Here is a 26334-nt window from a genome sequence, read left to right as displayed (position 1 = left end):
CAGATGGCTGAACAGCTGCCTGCCCATGGGAACTGGTGCATGAGTGCCTTGCTCCGTTTGCTTGTGTGCACAGCTTTTCCTTTACCTATTGAAGTGTCTTTACCTCAACCTGTGAGTTCGCTCACTTTTACCCTTCTGATTGCCTCCCCCATCCCACTGGTGAGGGGGTGAGCAAGCAGCTGTGTGGGGTTGAGTTGCTCTCTTGGGTTACATGAGGACAGAAGATTTGGGATTGGTTTTACCTTGCAGAGTGTATATTTGTATGTTCTGCAGCCAGCACAGTGCTGCTAATTGGTTAATTACTACTAATGTGTATACAAGACCTTGCAAATTAAATTTAGAACAACTTTTGATGTTTCAAGACAACAGCAAAAACTGAGACACAGAAACCATCTTTATCTTTTTCTCCTTACTTTTGAGTATTTGGCACTTACTGCTGTTTTGCTCCTAGAAGATTTTGAAGGTATGGTCCCAAAAATCAACAAGCATGGAAAATAGGAATATGTGTAAAAATAGAAGTGAAAACATCTACTTTTCACGGTGTAGAGAAAGCGCATGCAAACAAGATGCCACACAATGTTCAGAAACAAAAAGCTGGATTATGTTAGTTTAGTTTGATGAGGACCTCTGCACAGCAGGACTGCCCTAAGAGCAGTTTCAGGAAAAATTTTAAATGTCTTTTTCGTACAGATAAGAAATGACAAACATTTTGCATTTAATATGTTGGTCTTAATTTCCTTCTGTGCCTTGATTACCTACTAAATTTTGCTGTCCCATTTTGCTGGGGAAATGATAAAGAAGAATATACACACATGGGGTGGGAAGTTGGTCCTCTAGCTGCAGAAGGCTTCTTTGCCTTATAAAAATGCTCATCCTGAGTGTTTACAGTGTAGATAAATGTTGTATCTGAGTATAACCCTTGAGCAGCACCTACTATTTACTTAAAAACATAAAAAAGATGTTATTTGCATACAACCAGTGACACAGAGTGTCTTTTTCTAAACCATTGTACAAACTTTGGTCTTTTATATACCTCCAGAGGTGTTCTCAGAGGCAGCAGTGCCCATGGCCAGAAGTTGCAGCAGCTGGAAATACTTCTCTTTTTTTTTGTTACTGTTTAGAGATTAGAGATCTTTAGAGATTTTCTTTAATTAACATGTACTAACAAATGCTTCTTAAGGAGAAAAGCACTAAGTTAAAATTTTAGTTAGATAAATGCATATTAGCAAAATCTCTCTCAAGATCCAGCTTACAGAGAGCCAAGATACAGAGAACTGTAGATAGGGCATAAGAAATGGGAATCAGGGTACTGGAGTCCAATTTCTTCCTATGTCATTAACTCACAGTAAGTGTCCTTAGATGTAAAACACATCACTTCTGCTTCCATGTGTGTATAAATAGTCTTGCTGATAATTAGTAACCTCTATGAAGTGTTGTGATGAATACAGCTAATTACAAGTAATAGCTAACTAATAGTAATGCTTTTTGGAGAGTCACAGTATAATTTAAATATGACTTCTTTAAATCCTCACATGTTAATATTGACAGGGTTCATAAGGCTAAACAGACATTTGAATAAATGGCTAGACACTTATTTACTGTTCTAAGGTATATCATGTCAATGAGTGGCTTAATATTATTCCTAATATCTACACTCAGACGACTTGTGTATTAATAGCCATTTGGAACCTATACTTGGTGTCTGTCAGAATATATGATATAAAGTAATAAATTTTAGACCAGGAAATCTGAAAAAATTGGAAAACCAGTTTCAGCTTGGAAGACAGAAACTTTGCATCTTGAAAACAATTTTTTAAAAAGTGCTTTCTAGTGGTCTTTTAAACTCTCTATTGGTGGTGAAGAACTTCAGCTCTTCCAAAAGCTGGACTTCAGATTCACTCCCATAACCACTGGCCTCAACACTCTGCATCCACCCATGTCCTTCACCAGACATCTCAGCAGCCTTTGCTGTCTTCCCAAATCAGATTGCTAAACTGTCCTACCTTCCAGCTGTCATCTTTGACTATTGATTAGGTCAAGCTTCTGCAGTTTGAGTGTGGTTCTGCTTTGTGATAACTCTATCAAGAGTGAGGAAGAAATAGCACAAGTGGTAGCATTATTTGCTTCTCATGCATCCCCCACCATGCTAAGAATCAGTGGCACTGGTAGCAAAGGTGTGAATAATATAATTGATATAAAAATTAGGTAAACGTAAATTCCAGCCAGCGTGCATTATTTACTGTTCTAGTAAAGCATCTCAGAAGTTTTCCTGAAGACGAGTCATGTATTTTGTGTCTAGCAGTTGTGGTGCATGGACTTCAGGGCTGATTCCTAAGCTTGAAGGCACAGCTGTGTTTCACATATAATGCCTGAAAGATTACAGCACTAAAAAATTTCTCAAAACAAAGAATGAAATTAAAGAGACTTTTTATGGCTTTAGGTGGGAATTTTCTAGCTGTTTTATGACAGTAGTTCTTCTATACTAAGATGTCAGTTCATCTGGTAATTGAACTTGCTATTTCTTCAAGCCTGGTTTGCAATTTCTTTTCCTGTTTTTAGATTACTTGTACATTGTCTTCTGCTATGTATGTAGATACACGTTATGTACATGAGTACTTTTTACTTTTCTCAAAAATTGAACTACCTGAATTGTAAAAAACGTGAGAATACAATCTAGAATAATGCTTTTCAAGAATGCCTTTAAATATTACATGGAGATCAAGGAAATAGCTTTTTGGTGTGCTAACCTATTGACAAAAACAAGCAATAATTAGTTTACTTCCTTCTCTGTTGCTAAGATCTAAACAGGACTTATGGTTGGCCCTATCAGATAGGGCATGGAACTAATGAACATTAATATTTTTATATTTGAATGAAACCAGGATGATTATTTGCTTGTTTTTTTACTGTGACATAGAGTTATAGTGGTACTACTTCTCTGCTTCTCTCTGAGTAAAAAACAAATTAATGATAAATAGAATGTGATGATTTTTTTGTGTTTACCTTAGTTATATTTTAATTTCAATTAGGTATTTTAAAAGATATTTAATATGTGATTTCACTGTCTTGGGCTAACCCCATAAAATACCTTACCTACTAGACAGATGAACTTCTCTTTGGTAGCACCTAATTACAATTACCTGAGGAATACCATTGAGGATATTCAATGTCAAGGTAGTGAATTTGTTTCCTCTATACCTGTAAGTCAGAGAAAACAGGGTCTTCTGCCCCAGTATAATGTGGCTAAAGTTCAGATTCATCCTCTGCCAGGAATCCCGATTGTGGAGTTTGAAAGATTTTTGATCTTTCATGTGATGTTTAGACCTTTTCTGTGAGTCTGTTACCATGGTTCCTCCTAAGGAATTCTCCTTAGTATCTTTATATAGAGTCTCCAGGGCCAAATGGTTTAAAACAACATTGTTTTGTTTGTAGTCAAACTGAATGACCTTCTTTGAGGTAATATCCAAAAAGACAATTATCTGCCCTCATCAAAGCGATCTTTCTCTAGTCTGTCTCCTTTGGAGTACTCTAACACAATTCAAATAAGTCTGGAATCAATACTTTCTTTTCTGAGTCACCCACCTGTGACCAGGGACTCTCCTACTGAGGGATGTGAAGTACCTGGAGCTCTGGTAAGTGAAAAACCACTTTGTCAAAGTGGCCTTTAGGCCGACTCCTCAGACCAGGACAAATCATCTACATTGTCTGACTTTGCATCAAATTTACTCCTTCCCTGGCTGGCTTTGTGTGGGCTCCACCACCCTACTGACCAAGATCTTAAGCTAGAAGAGTAAGTGTAGCTGTTAAAGATGTTCAAAGTAATCTGCATTACCAAGGTAAGCTTTATATCTTATCCACATCTTTTATGGTTACAAAATTGGGGGGGAAAAAAAGTGTTCACGAGATCAACTTTTTTTTTAAACGAAAACCTTCTGCTGTCAGCAGCTCAGGAGTCATTCAGGAACACTGTCAGAACACTGCATCTTGGCACCTCTACTTTAGGCAAAAAGTGCCAGGGCATAGGCATCTGAGAGAAATGTGAAGAGCATACTTTAAAACGCTAAAAATTATCACTTCTAGGAATAGGTAAAATTTAGGGCTAGAGCAGGAAGGATTGCAGCTTTTCTGAATGTATGCCCTTTGGAAACTCAAGCTATTATTTTCTAAAGGTTAAAGCTTTTTTGACGTACAACAGTTGCTTCATTCAGCAGCTTGCCCTACAGTGGCAAAGTCTAGATGTGGATGATCCGTTTCTGGAAGTTTAAGGCCAAACTGGTCTTTCCAAAGTCTGAAGTGAAGGTGACCATGAATATACCATCCAGCAAGGAAAGCTCTAGCCAAATAGGTTGTGCAAATGGCCAGGCAACCTAGGCATGTTTCCAGCTGAATGATTCTTCTCTGTGCTAAATCAAAATACATGACCTTCTGTAGAAGTCCTAATTAGAGAGATCATTCATTTCCTAAACCTGGGGGCCATCAAAACTACACTGATGATTTAGTTACTGGCCCTGAAGTAGACAGGGCAAACAAAAGAAATCCCAACCCAAAACAACAAAACAAAAAAACTCTCAAGTTTTCCTACACAAATACCAGTTATCCCAGAAAGCAACACAGAACAAAAATATTGGCAGAATTAAATAAAGACAAGTAATGCTATGCATAGGTAACTGATGCTTAATCATATGAAAATCTATATGCCATATGCATGAATTCCTTGAGAATTTATCTGGAGCAGTGTTCTGAAAACATTGCTTGTTTATATGAGTGCCAGAAGGAAACAGTATTTCACAAGAAATTATTGGAAAAGCTGAGACACAGTGAATGAACAGAACCTTTTAATAAAACTTCTTATTGATAGAGATGGTTTTATTCTGATTTTTTGTTCAAATGCTAAAATCAGCTTTTCTTTAAAAATAATATAAAATATTGCTTCATAATAAGATGTCAGCCATAGTTTTACCTGTACTGTAATATGCTTCCTAATATTCCACAATTTCTGACCATGCCTGGATATATTGAAGTGCCCTTAGCTTTGCCTCAGGCCCTTAGTACCTCCAGCTGTTATATTATTGGCTGATTTACTGGGAAAATAAAGAGTAGAAATACATAAATGAACATTTTTGTTGCTACCTAATAAGGAGAAAAGAGATTTTTTTTCTCTCTCTGAAGCAGCAGAGGCTCCTTTTATAAATGTGAACCCTCTACAATCAGCAGCAGTCTTATGAGCTGACAATGCAGTGTAGTCTGATTTTTTTCAGAATTACATTTAAAATACAGTAGTAACATAATTAGTAAAATAAATTTATATCTTAAATAACCAAAATTAAATTCCATAACTGCAGTGCAAATTATTTAGGTGAATTAAACTCAGATGTCTCCACATGCTCAGTATTAAATTGCAGCAAAAATTTGAGCTGGGTCCAGGATGTGTGTTAAAAAAAAAAAGAAAGAAACTCGTGACATCCCTCCATATCAAAATGTTTTGGTAATCATTCTGTTTAAATAGTAACATTTTATTTTTTTAAACACTTAGATTCTTGATCTGAATCCATATTCATGGAGGTCTGCTGTAATCCACTTTACCACTTAATGTTGCAATTCAAATGTTCAGTAAGAAGCAAAGCCCTCCAGAATAAAGCATGAATATTACCGTGTGGGGGCTGTAAAGAGAAGACTATTAGAATATATCACCAACACACTAGGGGACCATTTAGTGCACTGCTCTAAATACATCATTTAATTACAATGGAGACATTACTTCATGTTTCTACTGATGTAAGTATTATTAGAATTCATGATATTCGCAGGCTACTGTGGGCCATTACATTGGCCATAAGCTATTCCATAAGATTTACTACTAAAGGCCCGCAAGGGTATTTGAGCATTCATGGATTCTGTGGCAGTAGGCTTTTATCTAAGACACATAAGTGAGGGACAACCGAGTTATTATCTCTAAGAAACATAGCTTAATATTTTGGATTCTAAAGGTTAAGGTACCATAAATCCTGAATTACTCTGAGATATCACATAAAAAGACATTTTTATTTTATTTTACTCCACTCTGCCTCTTAAAATATTTTATGATGGCAGTTTCTGGAGTTGTACCATGTTGTTTACATTCAGTCCCTGGATGCATCAAACCCACTGACACAGCATTTCCTTTAAACTGCTCTAATGGAGGCAAAAAACATGCAGGGGATATTCCCCCATTTCTGCTCTCTCATACACAGTGCTCCCAGTGTGATTAGTCTGTCACCCTGATTTGATGAGAGTCACCGCAGACTTCCCTATCCCATGGAGAGCCTTGTTAGGGAACTAGTGGACAGTGTCTGGCAGGTCCTACTGGAGGCAGTAGGACTACTGTGCATGTGGAAAAATAAATACAAATCTCTGGCATTTTGAAGCAGATAGCTTGAATGTTCAGAGATTAAACATTTCTGCTGAAGCTGGTAGTGTAAAAAGTGTGTCATTTTCTTCTGTAGATGATCTACAGATCTTTAGCAGTGCATGATGTTAGCTGGGTGTTCAAATAGTTTTCTTAATTATGACAGTAAACAAGCAGCTTGCATTTAACTCTCCTCCTCCAAAATAATTTAGACTTCATATGTTATCATTAGGAGTCATTATCCAGTTTCTTTATTTTTGCATAAACATAACTGTACCACATTCAAGCAAATAACACATGATGTATTATGAAGAAGGATGAGTCAGTCTTTCAGGCAGAACACAGCAAGCATCTCTAGCGCAGTGCGGATCCAGCAGTAGGGCCAGCTCCCTGCACCCTTGCCAGGAAGGGTCCTGGCATCCTCACGCTCCAGGAAAGAGTCGGAGCATGGCACTGCCTCTCCCGGCAAGGAGCACAATGTAAGGGCTGACAGGTCTATGATTTGCTATTTTGAACAGCAATTCTTTGGTATCCACCCAAAGTGCCTACCCAATTAGTTTGCTTGGTTTCATAACTAAGTGTCACAATTTTATTTGTTAATTTCAGTGGATATTACTGGGTTAATTGTCCTTGAAGAGCTTCTCTAACACTGGAAAAGGCTCAAGAACATTTTCTATAACAATTATAACAACCTGTTCACAAATTATCTGAGAGTTTGAGGTGAATCAAAATTGCTTTAGGAAAGCTAGAAAATCAGAGATATCTGCTAGTAAATTCTCCAGAACAAGAATTATTCTTCTCCTTGTCCCACTTTTTTTGCCCTTATACATTCTGCTTTTATCTTGGGCCCATTGATTGCTAGAGCTTAAGAAGTAGTAATAGAGAAGAGGCAGTCCTTTGCAGTTTTGCAGCTATCAGGAGGGCTGACAAGAATTTTCTTTCCACAAAACAAAGAGATACAGAAAGATTGGTCTTGTGTAGCATGTACTTAACTGTTAAATAAACAGTGAGCTTTTAATTAAAATATAAAGTCTAGGCCTTACACTTGTTTTCTCATATCTTTACTTAGTACCAACTAGTCATTCCACCTTAGTTTACTCTGTTTTAATGACTGTTTTAAAGAAATAAAGAGCTCTGTTTGGCCAAAGAATCATTTTAGATGCAGAGAGCTGGTTGTACTTCTTCATAAACAGCTTTGAATCCGAAGTCTTTTCTGTGTGTATCTGTGAAGCCAGAGACTTCAGAGAAGTCTGTATTTTTTCTCAGGCTGCTCTAGAACCGGCACAGGGTTTGGGAGTGGTGGGCTGCCTGCACCATGCCAGAAGTATGTGAAGTGCCATAGAGCAATTGCTTGGGTTGCCTTTTGTTCCAGTAGTTGAGTCTGCTGAGGACTGAAATTGATTTTCCTTATGTTAGCATGTGAAGGCTCTGCCCCTTGACCTGCTGCTGGCGAGCGTGCAGGGCACACAGAGGCTGCAGCTTTGCAGGAGTAAGCAGCACTGTGGTTCTTATCACTGGCACATTCTTCTTCCAAAATTGTTCTCTCCCCTATGCTTTTCCTTCCTACCCCTATTCTGCACTGTGCAGATGCCGGATTGTCCCATAAATATTTTGTATGCCTGAAACAATATTTTTTTTCTTGCAACAGCATAATATTTTTAAAAAGTAGCAGAAATGGTTGATCTGTATTCATGAACCAGATAATACTGTTGAGTGCAGTCAAGCACATTGCCAGCAATTGGTAGTATGGGCCATCTACTCTATGCCATTATTTCTGTGCAGCTTAATTCCACATAAAAAATTCTGCTCGTATGTCACTTTTGCCAGTGGTGATGCAAAGATACGTAAAACAGGGAAAAGTGAACAGAGACCACAATTGTAAAAACAAGCTCAGTGATGTTCACACTGTAACTATCTTCAGAAATTAAAGAAATACATATTTTGCTAGATGAGTCAGTTCTTTTTGTCTCCTTTCCTCAAAAACATAATTCCTTCCCTCCTCCTCCTCAGTTTTGTTGCTGTAGTTAACTCATCCACTGCCTCTTAGCTTATGTCTCATTGCTGACCAGGAGACTGGTTGCCACTGCTGTGATTAACCCAGTTGTCCAAAGTCATATTGGCTTCTTGGGTTCTTTGAATGTGAATTTCCATACTCTGTATGAGATTTTTCTTTTCTTTTAATTTTCAGCATCCACGAAACATACATATACACCCAGACTGGAATATTAAAACATGCTCATTGCTTTTTACCTGTTAGGAAGTAAAGAGGGAGAATGTGTTAAATCGAGAACATGCCATGTTTCAATGCCTGCTCTCAGTAGGTGGCACTCTTTCCTCTGAGTATGTGCCGAGTTAAAACCTCAGAAAGTCTGCTCTCAAGGTTCTCAGTTTAACTCAGAATCAAGAGTGGGGTCCGGCAGTTTCTGGTTGCTGAAGGCTCGGAGCAATTTTTGCACGAGATGTGGCATTGCTTTCTTGCATCCTTGCAATTTTCCATACTCTTGCAACTACAATCTCTATATCTGTGTTTTCTCTATAGTTTCAGAAAGATTTGTTGCTCATAGTATTCCCCACCATTACCCACGAAATAGAATTGACATGACATATGTCTGCTTTGAATGACTGACAAGATCTTCACCAGAGATGGTGGCATGTCATTAATTAGTGAAGTTATTTTCTAGTCCTCTACAGACTGTAAAATATCTTTGGTCTTCTGAGAGGTTTACAGATATCCCATATATAAGGCTTCATTTCTTTTAGCTGTTCTTACATTTTAATAGTGGGGTAATAAAGAATTAGTGTTTTCCAGTTTTGGAGGTTTAAATGGACTTGTAACTAATACAAAATACAAAAGTGTATGTCTATATTCTTTGATAATATTTTGAATTCTTTTTTCTTTGCTGTGCAGTGTAGAGGGTTGTCATTGGTATTCTTATTCAGAACTATTCACAGGCAGAAAAATTACATTGTAAACCAGATGCAAGAAAGAAGAAAAATGGAAGGGGAGGAGGGGAAGGGGAAAGAGTAAAAAAGGGTGCAAGAACATTGTGCCACTTCTTATTGCATCTTAAATAGAAATTAAATGCTTTTCAATAAAGAGGGCATCATGTGGTCTTTACCTGCAATCTCTTGCACGAGTGCAGTTCTAAGTTAGAGTAATAGGATCTCCACCCCTCTATGTAACAGAAGATGTAGATATTTTCAGAATTTAGAGCTCAGTAATGCAAAAAGCTTTGGACTGTACTTTGGGAATATTTTACTCCAAGAGGCCTGCCTTGCAGTTTGTTAAGATAATCAGAATAGTCATAGGAACTGAATTATTTTTTAATTATTATTATTGGAAATACAACAACTTGGCTGTATTTGTGTTTTATTTCCTCTGTTAAATTTCCCCATTGTCTAAGCTACCAAAGTAGAAATGAGATTGAGGAAGTTAAGATTCTCCAGTAGTGAGGAGGAAGCACACAAGCAGTCAAAAATACCCCTCTTTACATGGGGTGGGAGAATGAGTAAGACTGCATTGAAGCAAATAACCGTTCTGCAAGCAGAGACCAGCAATAATTGAGAACCTAGGTGATAGCTTTCCCTCTCCTTTGGAAGACACCCTCTTTCTATGGGGACTTCTGGAGAGAAAGCATCTAGGAAATTGTCAAAGCAGGGATCGTCAACATTTGGAAAAGCAATGACAGTTTTGTCTGTGTTTTCTCTGTCCTGTGCTGACTGCTTGTCTACTTTCCCTACCTCTCTTTTTGCATACAATGCTTTCACTTTGGGTCCTATCCTATATCCATCTGACGTTTTTTGCAGTATTTCTTTGTTACTCTCCTCCTGCATTTGAAAGTATCTCCTTTTCAAAAGGATCTTATGACTTTTGTCACTACCAGTCTTTTCCCTGCTTGTTTTCTTCCCCCCTGCCACTACTTCCTGTCCTGTCAAAGCAACTCAGTGGTGCCTACTCTCCCTGGCTCATTCCTTTGGTCTTCTCCAAGCCATTTTCTGAAAAGTAGTAATGTTATATACCTGCCTGAATAGGTGAGTTAAGTTTTCTTCAAGTAGTCTCTAAAAGGTTGGTATGGAATGGAATATACTTGGAATAGGTCACCTCTTCTGAATATTTGTATTAAAGAGCTGGTGAGAGCAAAGGACTCCTAGACTCTACTATCATTGCTGGGACAGATAGATTAAGACATAGCATACACCTACCTTTTATTTGAAAGCCAAGTGAGACTCTAACTTGGTGGTACAGAGGCAATTCTCTAATGTCATGCTGGGAAGAGAAAGTAGAATGGTTTAAGGGCCTTGATAGATGTCTGTATTTTCTGAGTTTATTTTTCCCATCACATGTGACTAATTTTCTTTCTCTTTAACTAGAGTCTAAGATACTCCTAAACTGAGATGTGGCCTGTTTCCAGCCATGGTGTCTTCTGTTTAGGTACGTATACAGTAAATCTGAAAAAGCAAAAGGATTAGCTGACACAAGTAGGACTAGGCTTTTTGTAGTACCTCTGTGTTCATACAATCATGATAAAAAAGATGTACAGAGTTCTCCTAGTATTACTCTAACTTTACTTAGGAATGGAATTGCAGCTTTAAGGAAAATAGGGTATTGACCTTGTATTTGTGATGGGGGAAAGTTCAACTCATCAGGATGAAGGTTTTGCCCCTCCCTCTCTCCCTCCTTTCTCTCTCTCCCTTTCTCTCTCTCTCTCTCTTCCTCCCTCCCTCCCTCCCTCTCATTTTGATTTTCTTTTAATTCTTCTCTCTTTAGGTGATTTATATCACACAGCCATAAATACTGCAGCATCTGTCTCTGGAGTCAGATTATTATATTTAGTATGTAAAAAAGAACATAGAAAATTCTACTTCACATTACAATCAATAATTTTAGCACTATAAAAGGTGTCCTAGAAATTAATTTTTTAAACTTCTGTAATACTTTAACATATTTTTTCTGTATTCATCACATATAAAAGAGCCAACAAACTGTGTAAGCAAAAATGGGAAATCACTGTGTTCGAGAGCTCAGCTTTACAGACGATCCACACTACTGTAGGCAGTTGTACTCTTTACATTTGTAGGCAATTCATAATGGGTACCAACATGCAGAATAATTATATACAACAAAAGTGGTACAGCACGAAAGAAATTCCATGCAGGATAAACCGCATCTTAAGGCAAAAGGAAAAAGCACAAGTTTTATGCACCACTCCAGTCTTACCTGGGTCATGAATAGTGTTTTTGCATGGAGTGGTTTTTTAATATATAATAAGCATAAATAATTAATAGAGTTTAATATAAATAAAAATCCTTAGTGTAAGATGACATAAATCCATTAATTGCTAGGTAATTACACCAATTTAAATCAGCTGAGAATTATCACCAAATGAAAAAGAAAGTTCACAGTTCAAATAGTAAATTGAATTTTGTTAACCATAATATTTTGGTAGAATTATGCACCTGATAAACTTAAAACCAGCATTCTTTTATTTTCATTTATTTTCATTTTTATTTCCTTGATACATCCAGTCCTATTTCAAATTTCTGATTCTTGAAGAAGCAAATGTATAAACCACATGATATGTATTCTATTCCCCATAGAGCATAGATCTGGCCTTTGCAGGACAGATGAGACTGTACTTTCAAATTAAGCACCAAGCAAAATATCCACAGATATTCTGGTGCATCCTGCTATTTAGAACAGTTGTCTCTTTTCCTACTGCAAGAGCCCAGCTTCTGAGCCTGCCCTCAGTAAATTAAAGGAAAAAAAATTGCTTTCTTCAGATGTCATTCCTCTGTATGCACTCATTTCTCCAAGGCTTAAGATCTAAAATTCCTGTAACAATTTGGCCTGGAAAGATGAATAGCTTTTAAAACATTGTGTTGATTGTATTAATTGGGAAGGGAGTAATGGGTTTAGAATAACTGGAACAGTTTTTAAACAGCTTGATTACAAGGATTATCACATACACATTGAGATAGACAAATCTAGGGAAATGAGAATAATTTCTGGCTTTCCTGAGCATGCATTTAAAGTAGAGAAATGTAGAACTAAAAGCAAATAGCACAACCTGTTTTAATCAAAGTAGTCTAGCAAGAAACAATCAATTAAAGAACAGTCTGATTCTCTGTGACATCAATGTATGAAAATCTGTTAGACGCCAGATTGTGTCTCAAGACACATATGATGAACTGAACAAAATGACCTGCTAATAGCTTTTACGGGTAATAAATGCATCATGTTATTGGTAATTCTGCAGATGGTAAATCAAGCTAATATCCAGGCTGAAACAAGCTACTTGTTAAATATACTTCAAAAATGTTCCTCCTTGTTATTCCATAATTGTGTCACACAGAAAAATAAGAAGATTGCTACTCACTTTTAAGCATTTTAAATTAAGATGTGTTTCAACATGCAGACATTTTAATTTTCAAATTCTTTAGAGAGAACATTTTCCTAAGTGATCTGAGCTTTTGAAGCACAGCATTTGTATTTAGATTAGCAGCTCTATATAAATTGTTTTATAGAAGTGTTCTCAAGTTTTACTGTTCATGATGTATTTTGAAAGAGATTTCACAATGTTTAATGTTAATCTGAAGCTGCTATTCAGAATGCAGGACTTTCAGTTGTACTGATGTAAACCATTTCCAAATGGGGATTTTTTGATTTCTAGATTCCAAGATCCTGTAAAAACGGAGTTAATCAATCTGTAGAAAACAAGAGGTCAGATGTATAGACGTCCATTCTAATTTTGAAATATATATGAAATTATTTAGTTTGTATACCTAAAAAAGACTAATTATGTAAAGAATGGGATGAATTTATGCACCAAATTCTGTATCTATCCAAGGCAGAAAAATTAACAAATAATTGGCTTAAAAAAATTTGTATAAGACGGATAACCTCCAAAATCTCAATCAAAAATGGCAAGTGAAAGAAAATAAGCAAACCTGAAAAAACCTATTCCATTTCTTTATGCCAAGGATTTTACAGAGTTGAGGAGTCTGTAATTTTTATATTGTTCCCCAACATCTTTTAATAAAAAAGTAAAGCAATTTTCCAGGTAGCAATTATTTCCCAAAGAAAAGCACCTACCAGCAATAAAATTATATTTTTGTGGCTACCCAATTCAGTACTTATCCACAAAATGCTCAATTATTATGAAATCTGTTAAAAAGTGGTTTTGGCAGGCTAATTCATCAGGAAACTAGAAAATGATTGGAAAACCTTAATAAAATTTGAAGTCATCACTGTAACCTGTTAGATATTGCAAAACCTTTCGGGCAACTGAGATTCACAGGTAGCAAAAAGCAACTGCGATGAGGGAACAAAATCAGAAATATTTGTATCGGGGAATCTTTTGAACACACCGCTTTTCCCAGATTCTTGTGAAAGCATGGTGGCCTTGACCCTACCTTAGTGCTTTAGTTCTTCCTCTACATTCCTGCGTCAGATCTAGACACATAAATAACATCTTTTGTTACTAGCCACTTACTATATTTGTTCTAGCTATTCCCCTCACTACCCCGTACTTGAACTAATATATGTAGCTAGAGTTTATAATGGCTCTTCTCAATATGTATTGGGTATATAAATACCCAATTTAGTATTGCCATCAAACCCATAGAATTCTTGATAAATGCTCAATATTAACAGCATCAAGGCTTTTTTTAGATTTTAGAATTATTTTGCTCATCACATTCATGATCCGTTGTGATCATTTTCAGTGAGTACAGAATTCAAGTTACCAGTGAAGAACCTGCTGGAAAGAGATTGTTAAATCTCTTTGTGCTATTAGGATACTCAACACCCTTTTCCCAGTATGGGAGAAGGATTGTAACTTGAAGGGAAGGAGAGACAACAATGGAATGTTCTGGCAGTGCCACTGCAAGTGTAGTTTCTGGCAAAAAAACCCCAACAAATACTGGTAACCAATATAGTCTGAATCCTAAATCATGAGAGCCATGCTCAGACACCTTTGCTCACAATGACTGACATGTCTCTTAAGATCACTCAAGGGTGGCAGAAGGTTTTCAAAGCACAGAGAAAGATGTGTTCATTTTGGAAATGATTGTAGCTTTGTCCAGTTGTGGAAAAGGCAAAACATTATTTGAATTTTCTGATTTTGGTTGAATTGTAATTATATACAACCACAGATAAAAGATTGAACGAGATATTAATCAAATTATCAGGACTCAATTTAAGGTCAGTGCTCTTTAACATTTTTATAAATTTTCTGGATTCAGGAGTCAAACGTACATAAAGTAAGTTTGCCTATAACACTAAACTAGGATGTGTTGTGGTCTTTCTTGAGAGTGGAGGGGCCTTACAGAGAGATCTGGGTAGACTAGAGAGCAATCACTCACCATAGGAAATTCAACTAGAGCATGTGGACATTTCTCTACCTGGGATGGGGAAATACTGTTTATACACATAAATATGGGGATGAGAGGCGGGAGAGCTGCCCTGCAGAAGGGGATATGTGGTTTGGGTTGATGGCCATTTGATAGGAATCAACAGTGTCCTTTGGCAGCCAAAAGGGCCAGCTGTGTCCTGGGGGGCATCAGGCACAGCATCGCCAGCCAGGCAAGGGATGGGATTGTCCCGCTCTGCTCTGCAATGGCGCAGCCCCACCTCGAGCACTGTGTGCAGTTTTGGGTGCCACAAAAAGGACATCAAACTGTTAGAGAATGTCCAGAGGAGGGTGACCGAGATGGTGAAACGTTCTGAGGGCAAGATTTAGGAGGAGCAGCTGAGGTCACTTGTTTGTTGAGCCTGGAAAAGAGAAGGCTCAGGGGTGACCTCATCACAGTTGACAACTCCCTTGAGGGCGGCAGTGGATGGGGAGGTGCTGCTCTCCTCTCCCTGGTGAGCAGCGATAGGACACGAGGCAACAGAATCAAGTTACATCAGGGGAAGTTCAGGCTGGACGTTAGGAAAGGGTCCATCACTGAGAGGGTTGTTGGTCACTGAACAGGCTCTCCAGGGAAGCTGTCATGGCACCCAGCCTGTCAGAATTCAGTGTCTGGACAATGCTCTTAGTTCTGTGGTTTAGGTAGTTCTGTGAGCAGCAGGGAGTTGGACTCAATGATCCTTATGAGTCCCTTCCAACTTGAAATACTCTAGGATTCTAAATTAGCTAATTATTTAGGGAAATTGGAACCTTCATGAACAGAGATTACTTCCAGAACACAAATAATTAATTGTGAGATACTGTCACATATCTGTCCCTCAGTACAGTGTGACTGTGAGAAATCATCCCATGTTTCTGTGTATGCTCTCTTATGACTTATTTTTAAAAGGTTTTATAATGTTTAAATATAACATAATATTTACTATATGTACAAGACAAGCCAGCAGAATAGTACTACTGTTGTAAATCTTTCTAGCCAACTCATTGAAAAGTTGGTTGTGGTGCTGAAGCTGACTTTATCTATTTTCTTGTTGAACAGGTAAAAAATGGAGAAATTCCACGAGTACCTCTGTCTTCATCCTTCCCCCTTCATTCACCATCTGCATGTTTCAAACAGGCCAAAGATTCTGCTTTATATTTCCAAGGAGACTTTTTTGTATATTAAAATGGGTATTAATTGAATACAAAATTATTATGATAAAGTCAAGAGTTACTGGGCTAGTGCTTCCCCTCAGTCATAAAAATTGTATGACAATTTCTACTTGAGATTCACTTAGTACCAACTTGGAAAGGATTTTGGCTCTCAGCAAAATACTCCTTGTTGATGGCCACATCATCATTATCCCTTTGACTCCTGACACAGTGCCCACTCCAAGGTTGTTTTATTATGGTAAGTACTGGAAAAAATCCAGAGCAGGCAGTGTGGTAAAGATAGTGGTTTTCAGCAGAAGTCCTCTCTCCAGCATTTTTATTCAGTATAATGTAGTAGTTGCCAGAGGCACTGTGCAAACATACAAATTTACTGTTGCTGCCCCAAACAGTTAAAAAGCTAGAGTATTAACAGGTAGCATAGAAAGATCTGCCTTCCCATTTTTCCTGAAAAAGGTAGAGTAACCTCAATGAGGGAGTTCCTAACCCAGAGTTAGTTCTGTCAGATTGGAGAATACTGGTAGTGAGAAAAGACGCATGAGAAAGGGGTAGCTGAGAGATGACTGGGATGTTGCCTGCAGCAGGATTTGGTTCTGACCTTGTATTTCCTATTTCTCCTCCATTAGCATTGTCATACAAAAGTTTTTAGAAGCACCCTTACTTTATAAACTGCTTTTCCTTCCAGCCACCCACCGCTTTTAGAAGGGTATGTGACCCTGGCAGATTATTTTCCCAAATTGTTATCGATTTTATTTCTTCAAAAGCAAGAAAAGAAAATATTATGCTCCTTTCTCTTTTAAAAAAGTGAATAATATTTTTTTTTTCTGTAATAATAATTCTCAAACAATTGTTTTTATGTGTTTAAAAGCAAGAATCAATTTTTGGCAAGCCATAGCTTTTACAGCCACAGTGCTGGTTCATATTCTGGATACCATGTAAGTTAATAGCTTAGGAACAACTCAAAGAATTTAATATTAAAGCTTCTGTTTTCTCTCTGGATGATCAGAGGAGGGAAATCAAGTGCTGTATATCTTGAGAAATGATATTTTTTATACTAAAATTTATTTAAAATTAAGTCTATCATATCAATTTAAATATTGCTCTAAATTCTAAAATATAATCTCTTGGTAGATATTTAGTACAAATTGAAAAAGCTTAAATGGCTTAAAAATGGCTTTGAAGCATTATGTAGAAGCAGAGATCATTTATAAATGATGGGACATTAATGGCTTCCTTCTACATTTAGCATAAGACTTTGAAGATGAAATGGAAGTGTCTCATTGCAGAAATTCACAACATATACGTATCTCTAAAAGTTTATTTAGTTTAAGTATTTATTTTGACATTCTTTATGCTTGTGTAATAATTTGAAATTCAGAACTGTAAATTTATTATGACAGAAGGTTTGCTATCTAGGACAGAACCCTTCCCATTTTGTTTTAGCTTTTATTTTACTGTAGACATATTGGCTAAATTACTGGCTTGTTATTTGCTCTCTTTTCTGACATTGTGTAATCCATCTGGCTTTGAGGAAAAACAACGTCAGTTCACAAATGAAATAGCTTTAAATTTAAGAGGAAGAGATATCTTGTAGGTATACTATTCCAGTTGAAATCCTGTGGTGTTAGGGTCTTAAGTACCTGACTCCCATGCTTGTGTCAAGGAGAGCAGAAACAGCTAAAAATAATGTACGATTGCCTTAGACCTGGAATAAGTCATGATTTTAAATGAGTCCATTATGGAGGAGTTATACTATGGGCTACTTTGCTCCTGGCAGAGTTGTATGGAGTAGTTCGTGTTTAATAAGAATCTGGGCAGCGAATTAGATAGATTTAAAAAGAAAACAAATTTATGCATTTTTCTAGATGAACATATGAAATGGTGTCAGTGTAACTTTTTGTACAAAAAAAGAGAAAAGAAAAAAAAATTAAAAGAGGGGAAAAAAGAGAGAGAAGGATTTTGAGTTAGCACTCTTCAGGGTTGTCTTGTCCAATCTGGACTGAAAGGTGACAGTATCTGTAGATTTCATAGACCAGTACAGCACAGCTCACTCCTGTTGATAAAGGGAGTTGGTCAAAATATTTGACTAAAGCAATTGTAAATTGGGTTCTTCCAAATTCTAGATAATATTTATTTTAAAGTCAATTTAGCATTTCTGATAACCATAAGGGACATATTCGGTTTAATACTGGGGAAAATAACTCCTTTTGAAGCAGAGATTTTCCAAGATGATTAAGATGTTGCTTTTGTATAACTAAAGACCATACCAAACTTTAAGAAAGGATTCTTGTCCCTAGTGGATGTCCATGACTGAATCCTGACAGTAAAAAAAACAAAATAACAAACTAAATTGTGCCTATGAGTCAGCCATCTAGAACTTTAAACTGCTTTTAAATGCTCCTACAATTTTTCCTCAATTAATAACTGTAGGCAAGAAATTGCAGGCATAAAATGAGGAATACTGGATCTACTTTGGCTTTTTTTCAAATTCATTTTAGGGCACGGTTCAGAAAAATGCTCAAAAGCATGTCTAACTCTAAGCAGACAAGTCATTCTTCTTTATTTCTCAGAGACTATACATATCTCTAAGATTACATTAAGTGTATTTTGCTGAATGAAGATGTACAGGAAAAAGAAAATTAAATATTGAAGTCCAAGAGTGAATAGCACACCTCGAATGATCATCTAGTAGTCAGGTGTTACCTGCTTAAGTTTATCTTTGACACTTGATAAAATATTTTTGCAAAAAACATTTGAAGTGAGATCAAAGGAAAGAAGAAATTGGTGGGAACAGGGATGGATACAGCTTAAAAGCCAAGGTTAGTGTTAAACTTCACTGACAAATTTGACCTTTTAAGTAGCACAATTGGAGGCAAGGTTAACCATTCCTTTTTCCCATCCTTGTCCAGCTGAAATGGCATTCCCCATGAGCACAGGCAAACAGAACACAGAAATTAGCAAGCAAGTTAATTTTAGTACAAATTCCTAGACAATCCCCAGACACTCACCAGTAACCGCAAGGTAAGGAGAGTTAGAACATGGCCCAAGGAAGGGGGTTTTTTCCTCTTCTTATGCCTGAGGTTATTTTGCTAGGAAATACATCTTTCAGTGTACTGTAATTGAAACTACTCTCATGCTCTGTTTTGGCCTTCTGATAAGCACAAAATGTTACCTTGTAGACCTGGCAGACTGACTCTGCCCTGTCCCCCTGTAATTCACAATTTGCAGTGCCCATAGAGAGGCAAACTCAGCCAGGCTTAAAAAATGAAATTGAAAGTTTTTCCCAACCACTTCTACTTTCTGTTGTTGCAAATAGCTAATAAACACCTAATGAAAAAGCAAAAGAGGAAAACAAAATATTCTTCTTTTTAGTGTGCTAGGAGGTTGATTCTATGCCTTTGACAGAATTTTTTAAAAAGTCAGTTTTTCCTTTCTGTTGTAGCCTTTTTGCTTTAACAACAACAAAAATCATTTGGAAACAGACCCTGTCAAGCTCCTTAGAGCAGCTTTAGAAAACACTCACAGAAACCAAATCCCATCCCACACTAAACATCTCTTTTTAGCCAATGCTGAATGTTATTCTCTACCAATAACCCATATTCCCAAACAAACCCAGCTCTTGCTGCTTTATCGTAAGTCTTGCACTATTTAATGCTGTACTTGAAGCACCAGCTGCTGGACACAAGCGATAACAAGAGACTCTCACCTTTCATTTTAAAATGTGCATGTTTCTAGCTTTCATAGCTGTGGAGAACAGCTTGAAAATGTCAGGCAAGAATAACTGAAAATTCAGAAAAAGAGAAAAAGTACAATTTTGTGCAAATCTTCTAACTTTTTAGTCTCAGGACTGGCACTATTGCAAAATAAAATTTTAATGAATTAATAAAGACAACACAGTTTAAAAGATTCTGTTTACCTGGAAGATGAAAACACACGAAAAGATAGTAAGGTCTAGATATTTTTTCAGCTCTATTACAGATTATTCTTTATTGACAGACAGAAGTCCCAGGATTATTAAAAATGTATAGTGATAAGGCATAAAATTATTGCCTGATTGCTAGCATTGATGCAAAAACACACTATTCAAAATACGACTCTTCCATCTAACAATTAATGTTGTGCAGTAGAGGACATTGTGCAGTTCTTACAATGGAAAACAGCTATGCCAACATTGTGTAGTGGCCTACTGTTCTTAATTACACAACAAAGCATCCTGTTTCTCCCATGCTAAAAGCAAAACGAGAGTATAACTGCTTAGGTAAGCTTAATTAGGCTCCAGCACTAATGCTGACTTCCATCTTTGAATAATTCCAACCCTTTATGCTAATTCAAAACCCCTGAAATTGTAGCAGTAAAACAACTCCACATCTACCTTACTAGTATGTGAGATGCATTTAAGAAAGTGCTCTATAAACTCTGAAACAATCTTGGACTGATTTTTTTTTTATTTTATTTGAAATCGAAGCAATTTCATCAAGAATAACTCACCTTCCAAGGGGAAAAGAGGAGAATTATGATAACTCGTATGCCTTTGGAAGAGCTTTACCTGCTGTGATAAGCCTATTTGACTACATGGCTGCAAGAACAGTGACTTTTTGACATCAATTCCCATAAGGATATCTCTTCCAAAGCTTTGGTTTTCTTTACAATTTAATTCAGTTGCCCTGTCGTGGAACCCCTGATGTCTGGATATTGCCTCTGCAGCTTTCCTTCTCATGGTTGAGGTTTTCCTCCCCACATGACCATTGTTCAACCTGATATGGCACTGCTAATGTTGGTCGATGAATGATAATTCTGCTGGGAAAAGCAACAGAATATTATTAGATGACTAAAGCTTGCTGACATATTTCAATTTTTAAAATGTGAAAAAAATACCAACAAGAACACTTCAGTAAAATTATACTAAAAACTACTAAACCATATTTAAATAATGTATGCAAGTGTTGGACTCCAGATGTATGAATAGGTCAGATATTCTTCAGTCCTTTTCAGGCAACAGTGTTCAGATTTGCTGGATGGGGACCTCGGACTTCTTTTTCTAGGTAGTTACCTTGGCTTTGTTTTTTTTACTGGTAGTATACATGAGAGATCTTCAGTATAAGCACACACTTCACAGTTTAACCTTTAGTATTCCCTTAATTTCTAAGAACCAGATTTATTTAGACTGAGAAATATACTTCAAAAATAGTACTGCAATCAGTGTATCAAAAGTACAACCGTGATATATATATATATATATATTTGGCATTTACTTATCATGGATTGAGCACCTACAGATACCTTAAGCTGAGCCAAGAACCTCTATCAGCTGCAATTTCTGATGCTGAAGAATTTCCTACCTATGACTAGGTAGGATGAAATCAACTGAAATTGAATTCAGTAGGAACACCTCCTAGCATAATAGATTACTTGACATGAGTAATGGTGGCAGAATACACCCCTATGGGCACTGCACAACAAAAGATTGGCACATTAGGGTGAAATACTCCCCTGTAGTATTTCCTGATCCAGACTTGTCAGTGTACTTACAGCCTGACCTTCTGTTATTCCTTATATTGACTCCTGGGCACTGCTTTTGTATTGGGAGTTTGTTTTTTTTGGTTGGTTGGTTTGGTTTTGGAATTTTGGGGGGGTTTTGTGGTTTTTTTGGGTTTTTTGTGGGTTTTTTGTGGTTTTTCATGGTTTTTGTTTGTTGGATTGGTTTGGGTTTTTTTTGTTTTGCATTTATTTATTTATTTATTTATTTCTGTTTTGAGTGCTTCATGTAATACTCCATGAGGTTATTCACCTTGAGTCTAAGTCACACATCAAATTCCTTTTGAAAGGAGGTATCTTCTATAAGGAATTTGCATAGCTTAGCCCTGTACGTAAAGGGAAATTTTAAACAAAATTCTCAGGGGTTTAATAACACTGGTATGTCCCTAAGAGAGGCAGCCATACCCTGGTTATTCCATGGTATCTTAGAAGATGATGGATGAGAATTGAAGAAATATGATAGGTTGTAGTATTCCTCTCGGATATTGGAGAGGAATAGAAACATCTTGCTACTCTACCGTTGGAAAGTGATCAAATATTTATCCATGGGAAAAGATTTCTTGGCATTACATTAATACCATAGGAAAATTGCCTTCTGTTCAGTAAATACTGGGAAAGGGTTTTGTTGGGAGAACATACTGATACGTGCATCTCAATTTCATTGCCATACAACCTTTTCCACAAACTGTGAAAAGGATTATTTGGAACTGTGAGCAAATTGCAATCCCATTCCTGTGATGTTCTCTTTCCAAGAAAGGTGCTATAGAAAGAATGAGCAACAATAGAATATCTGTTCCAAATTTAGGTGATGGAGCAATAGTTCCTAGTGCAGCATACCAAAAATTACGTAGGGAGAGCTTCATGAAGCTGTGAGATGACAGAGACAGGAAAAAGCTTCAATACTGTTTTAAACCAGGCTAAATTAGGCAAGAAAAAAAAAAGTTATATAAACCCATCCCGTACGTGCCAGATTGTGTCAGCTTCTAGGAGGTGGGAAATGCCCTGTTTTACCCAAAGATCATAGTCTAAAAAGTGACTGACATGTCATGTACTGCTCTTCCAGTTGTAAATGCAACATCATCTTCTACAAAATTAATGCAACATTTATTTGAGAGAATTAGTGAAACAGTGTTTCACAACTGTTCCTAAATATTTCTTATTTTCAGTGGGATCAAATCTCAAGTATCATTTTAATTTCAATGTCATACAAGTTAATTTTGTTTGGAATATATTCTTTTGGTGAAATGAATAATATTGTATTGAGTTAGTGGGGGGGATTAAATTTTTCTGCAGTTCAGTACTCTTGTGTTGTTTTATTCTAAGTAGAATACATGATTCTGATTCTAATTTTTTGTGATGCTGCTACCATGATAGCATCAGAATAAACAGCAATACTTAGTCTTCATGTATTCATCCGAAATTGCTTCTTAATGCTAACATGATTTTTCCCTTGCAACCTTTTGTTTCTTTTGTTTTTCTCTGTATGTCTTATACTCTCACTCTACTTTGTTGGGGTTTTTTTTGCCAAAGTAGGCCTCAGTGTGATTTAACTTAGGACTGGGCATTTACACCACTCAGATATTAGATATTTAAGTTCTTTATTAAGTAGGTTTTTTGCTATCTTGCTGATCTTTCATGTGTTCTGCACTTTCTATTTGTTAGTTTGTGTTTTACCACAATAGAAATTAACGCATTTTTTAGAGATTTACAGATCTGCAGAGGAGCAAACTTATAGACTGTAGATCTGAAGTTCATAATCAGTAGTTTGATACTTTAAAATTAAAATTTTCAAAGAGTTTGATCACCATCAGAACTTTTTTTACCAAGTAACAGTAACACAGATAAACTTGCAATTATCCAATATTTTTCCTCCTTCCCCCACAGAGATGGGTTTCTCAGAAGCAATGGAAAGCCAGATGGAAAGTAGCAAGTTTGAAGCCTTGAATGTGGCATTAATTTGGGTACATGCTTGGGACCAATATGCTTTAAGTAACTGGCAGTTCTCCAGGCGATACTTTTGATGCACCCAGACACCACAAAACTGTTGCAGTTCTAATATCATTTTCAGGGATGCAAGTGCTCTGAAAAGCAGGGTAGAAAGTTATTAGTGACAGTTATTACAATAAGATTTTACATAATAATTTTATCATTCTCATAATCAATGTATTTTTTTATTACAGGCAGAAAGTAAAAAAAATTATATTTTGGATTTGTTAATTTCTAGCTTTAAATTCTACAGTATGGCCAATGGCCAAGGAGAAAATGTCCCCCCCAGCTCTCCAATGTACTTTATTTCACATCAACCATTTGTCAGAGGTTATGTTGAAACATTATATCCTGTATCAGAACTGTCTCTTGAGAATAATTGTTTGCTTTGGGGTCTTCAAACAGTAATTCCAGGATCTCTGCAGGCAAGGTTATTTAAAAAAAGACATGAGAATCATTTGGTCACTGCTGAAGCACCTGTAGCACCACTGCAGGGATGGACAGTGCTAGAATCAGCAGCTACTTCAGGAGTCAGTAAATGAAAACCGGTACTACTCATAGTAATTTACCATCAGTAGTAATTTTATACAATGTGAAGTACCTAGTACTTTTTTGTGAGAAATTTATTTATTTTTAAATATTTTCTGAAATACAGATATTTGAGATATACCTGGTAGAAAAATAACAAGAGCAAACTTTTAAACCATTCAGAAAATGAGTGCAGACATAGCTGTTCTTAGGGAACAGGATGCTACAGTGTGTAAGAACAGCACTTTGTAACGTCAAATGCAGAGTGTGTGTGTCTCAGTGGAATAATGCAAAAAATTCATGCAAAACTCTAAGAAACACAATGGAAATATTTCTGGACAGTTAAAACCAGAATACATCCTTGGGTGTAAGCATGACGTCTTCCCCTCTCTAGAGGCTATATTCTGGATCTGAAGCTTCTGTCTGTGCTTACTGAGTGAAATATTAAGCGAATGTTTGACCAATCCATGAGCAGATACAGCACAACATGTACTCAGTATGGCTGAGCCTCCAATGACAAGACTAATTTTTTATGACAATTTTAGAAGAGGAAGTTTGACTGATAGTAAAACTTGGAAATATTTCTGGTTAATCTCCTCAAGACAAATTAAAATGGATTAATTCAATGTGCTGTGTTAGAAATGGATGTTCTTCAACAGGACTGTCCCTATCAGATGATAAAGTAATCAAAACTGTTTAAGAAAACTGGTTTAAACTGCTTGTTTGTCATGTTGATAGAATGAGTCTGGATCTTTTGTTCTTGTCCTGTTTCATGTGGATATCACTCATTTGTTATCCATGGAGTCTGAATTACATTATGCAGTTGGAACTGAGTCAGCTGAAATGCCTCTGTTAAGAAAGATTTTACCTTATAAAGTGCAGGGTTCAAACAATGGAAGTGCACAGGTTTAGAGAGGCTTCATTTTCCAGCTGTCTTTAAACAAAGCGGAAGACTTGCCGATTAAAAATTTTCTAATGTGATGCATGGTAATACCTCTTGTAAATCATGGACTGGAGTTCATGACAGAATAAAGCAGGAAGGTCGAGTGGAATGACTAAACCATTGTATTGACCGAGTCATGTGAAACTGCGTTTGAAAAAATTCCATAAAAATAGTGGCCCAAATTCTACCCCTGAATCAAGGTACATCTGTGTGTATGGAACTGGAGGCAGAATTTGGCTACAAGGCATCACTCAAAATATTGTTAAAATAAAGACCAAGCTTTCTTTAGTTTGCCTCTGCTCATAACAGCTGAAATTTACTCAAACAACAATTAGTATAACTCTGACACTTAAAGCCAACACTCTGGTGTTTTGCAACATTACAATGTCTTAGTTCCATTACTCTACTAGGATACTGAAGCTTTGGGTTTCTGCTGGAAAAATGCAGTTAAATTTAAACTCAGAGGAATCTGGGCCTGCACACTACCCATAATGGTTCTATTCGGCATGCTTGGCAATAAAGCCAAGGCTAATCTTGGATTCCATTTTGTGAAAAAGCTTAAAGAGGAAGGCACTCTACTTACTTGGTTATTCTTTGACGGCATAATTGTCCACTGATCTTCCTAAGAGACTATCCCTGTGCAAGTCAAATGAGGGACTGAGGCCTAAAGATCAGTAAAGTAGCACACAGGAAAACAAAACCAGTGTATACGTATTCCTCATTGCAGACAATTGAGAGCACATGCTTATTGTGTCTGTTTTTTCCAAACTTGCATAGCAATTTTGCTACTAATAATCTACTTAGTAAAAGTGAGTAGTAAAAATCAGCATGGCATAATTTCAAAAAACATTCCTCTGACTCTCCAAATTGCTCTCTAGTGTACATGGTACATACATTGAAATAGTTTATGGATTTTGACTTGATTTTACTGTGAAACCTAACCCTGACTTTTCATTTCTGTGACTAAAAGTCGAGAACTTTGTTGTGTAATTAAGTACAGTGGGTCACTGTGCACTGTGGCAATGCTGTTTTCTAGTGCATGGAGTACTGAATCCATAGAGCAGCATTAATTGCTAGGTAGGAAAGGATATTAATATTTTGAATGGTTGTAAGTGGTTTTACATAAATGCCAGCAATAAGGAAATGGTTTTATGTTTTATTGTTATGCATTTTTAATGTCAGAGTGTGCTCTAACCATAAAGCTTCTAACAAAAATTAAGGCACTGTCTGAATCTTACTGCACATTTTAGAAGGTTTTTCTTAGTAAGTTACCTCTTCTCTCTTCTCCTCTTCTCTTCTCTTCTCTTTCTCTTTCTCTTTCTCTTTCTCTTTCTCTTTCTCTTTCTCTTTCTCTTTCTCTTTCTCTTTCTCTTTCTCTTTCTCTTTCTCTTTCTCTT

The sequence above is a fragment of the Corvus kubaryi genome, unplaced genomic scaffold (genome assembly GCF_017639235.1).
Source record: "Corvus kubaryi isolate FWS band 111438036 unplaced genomic scaffold, C.kubaryi_AGA036_p1.0 37396, whole genome shotgun sequence".
In the NCBI taxonomy this organism is placed as follows: Eukaryota; Metazoa; Chordata; class Aves; order Passeriformes; family Corvidae; genus Corvus; species Corvus kubaryi.
Note: the sequence above shows the minus strand (reverse complement) of the source record.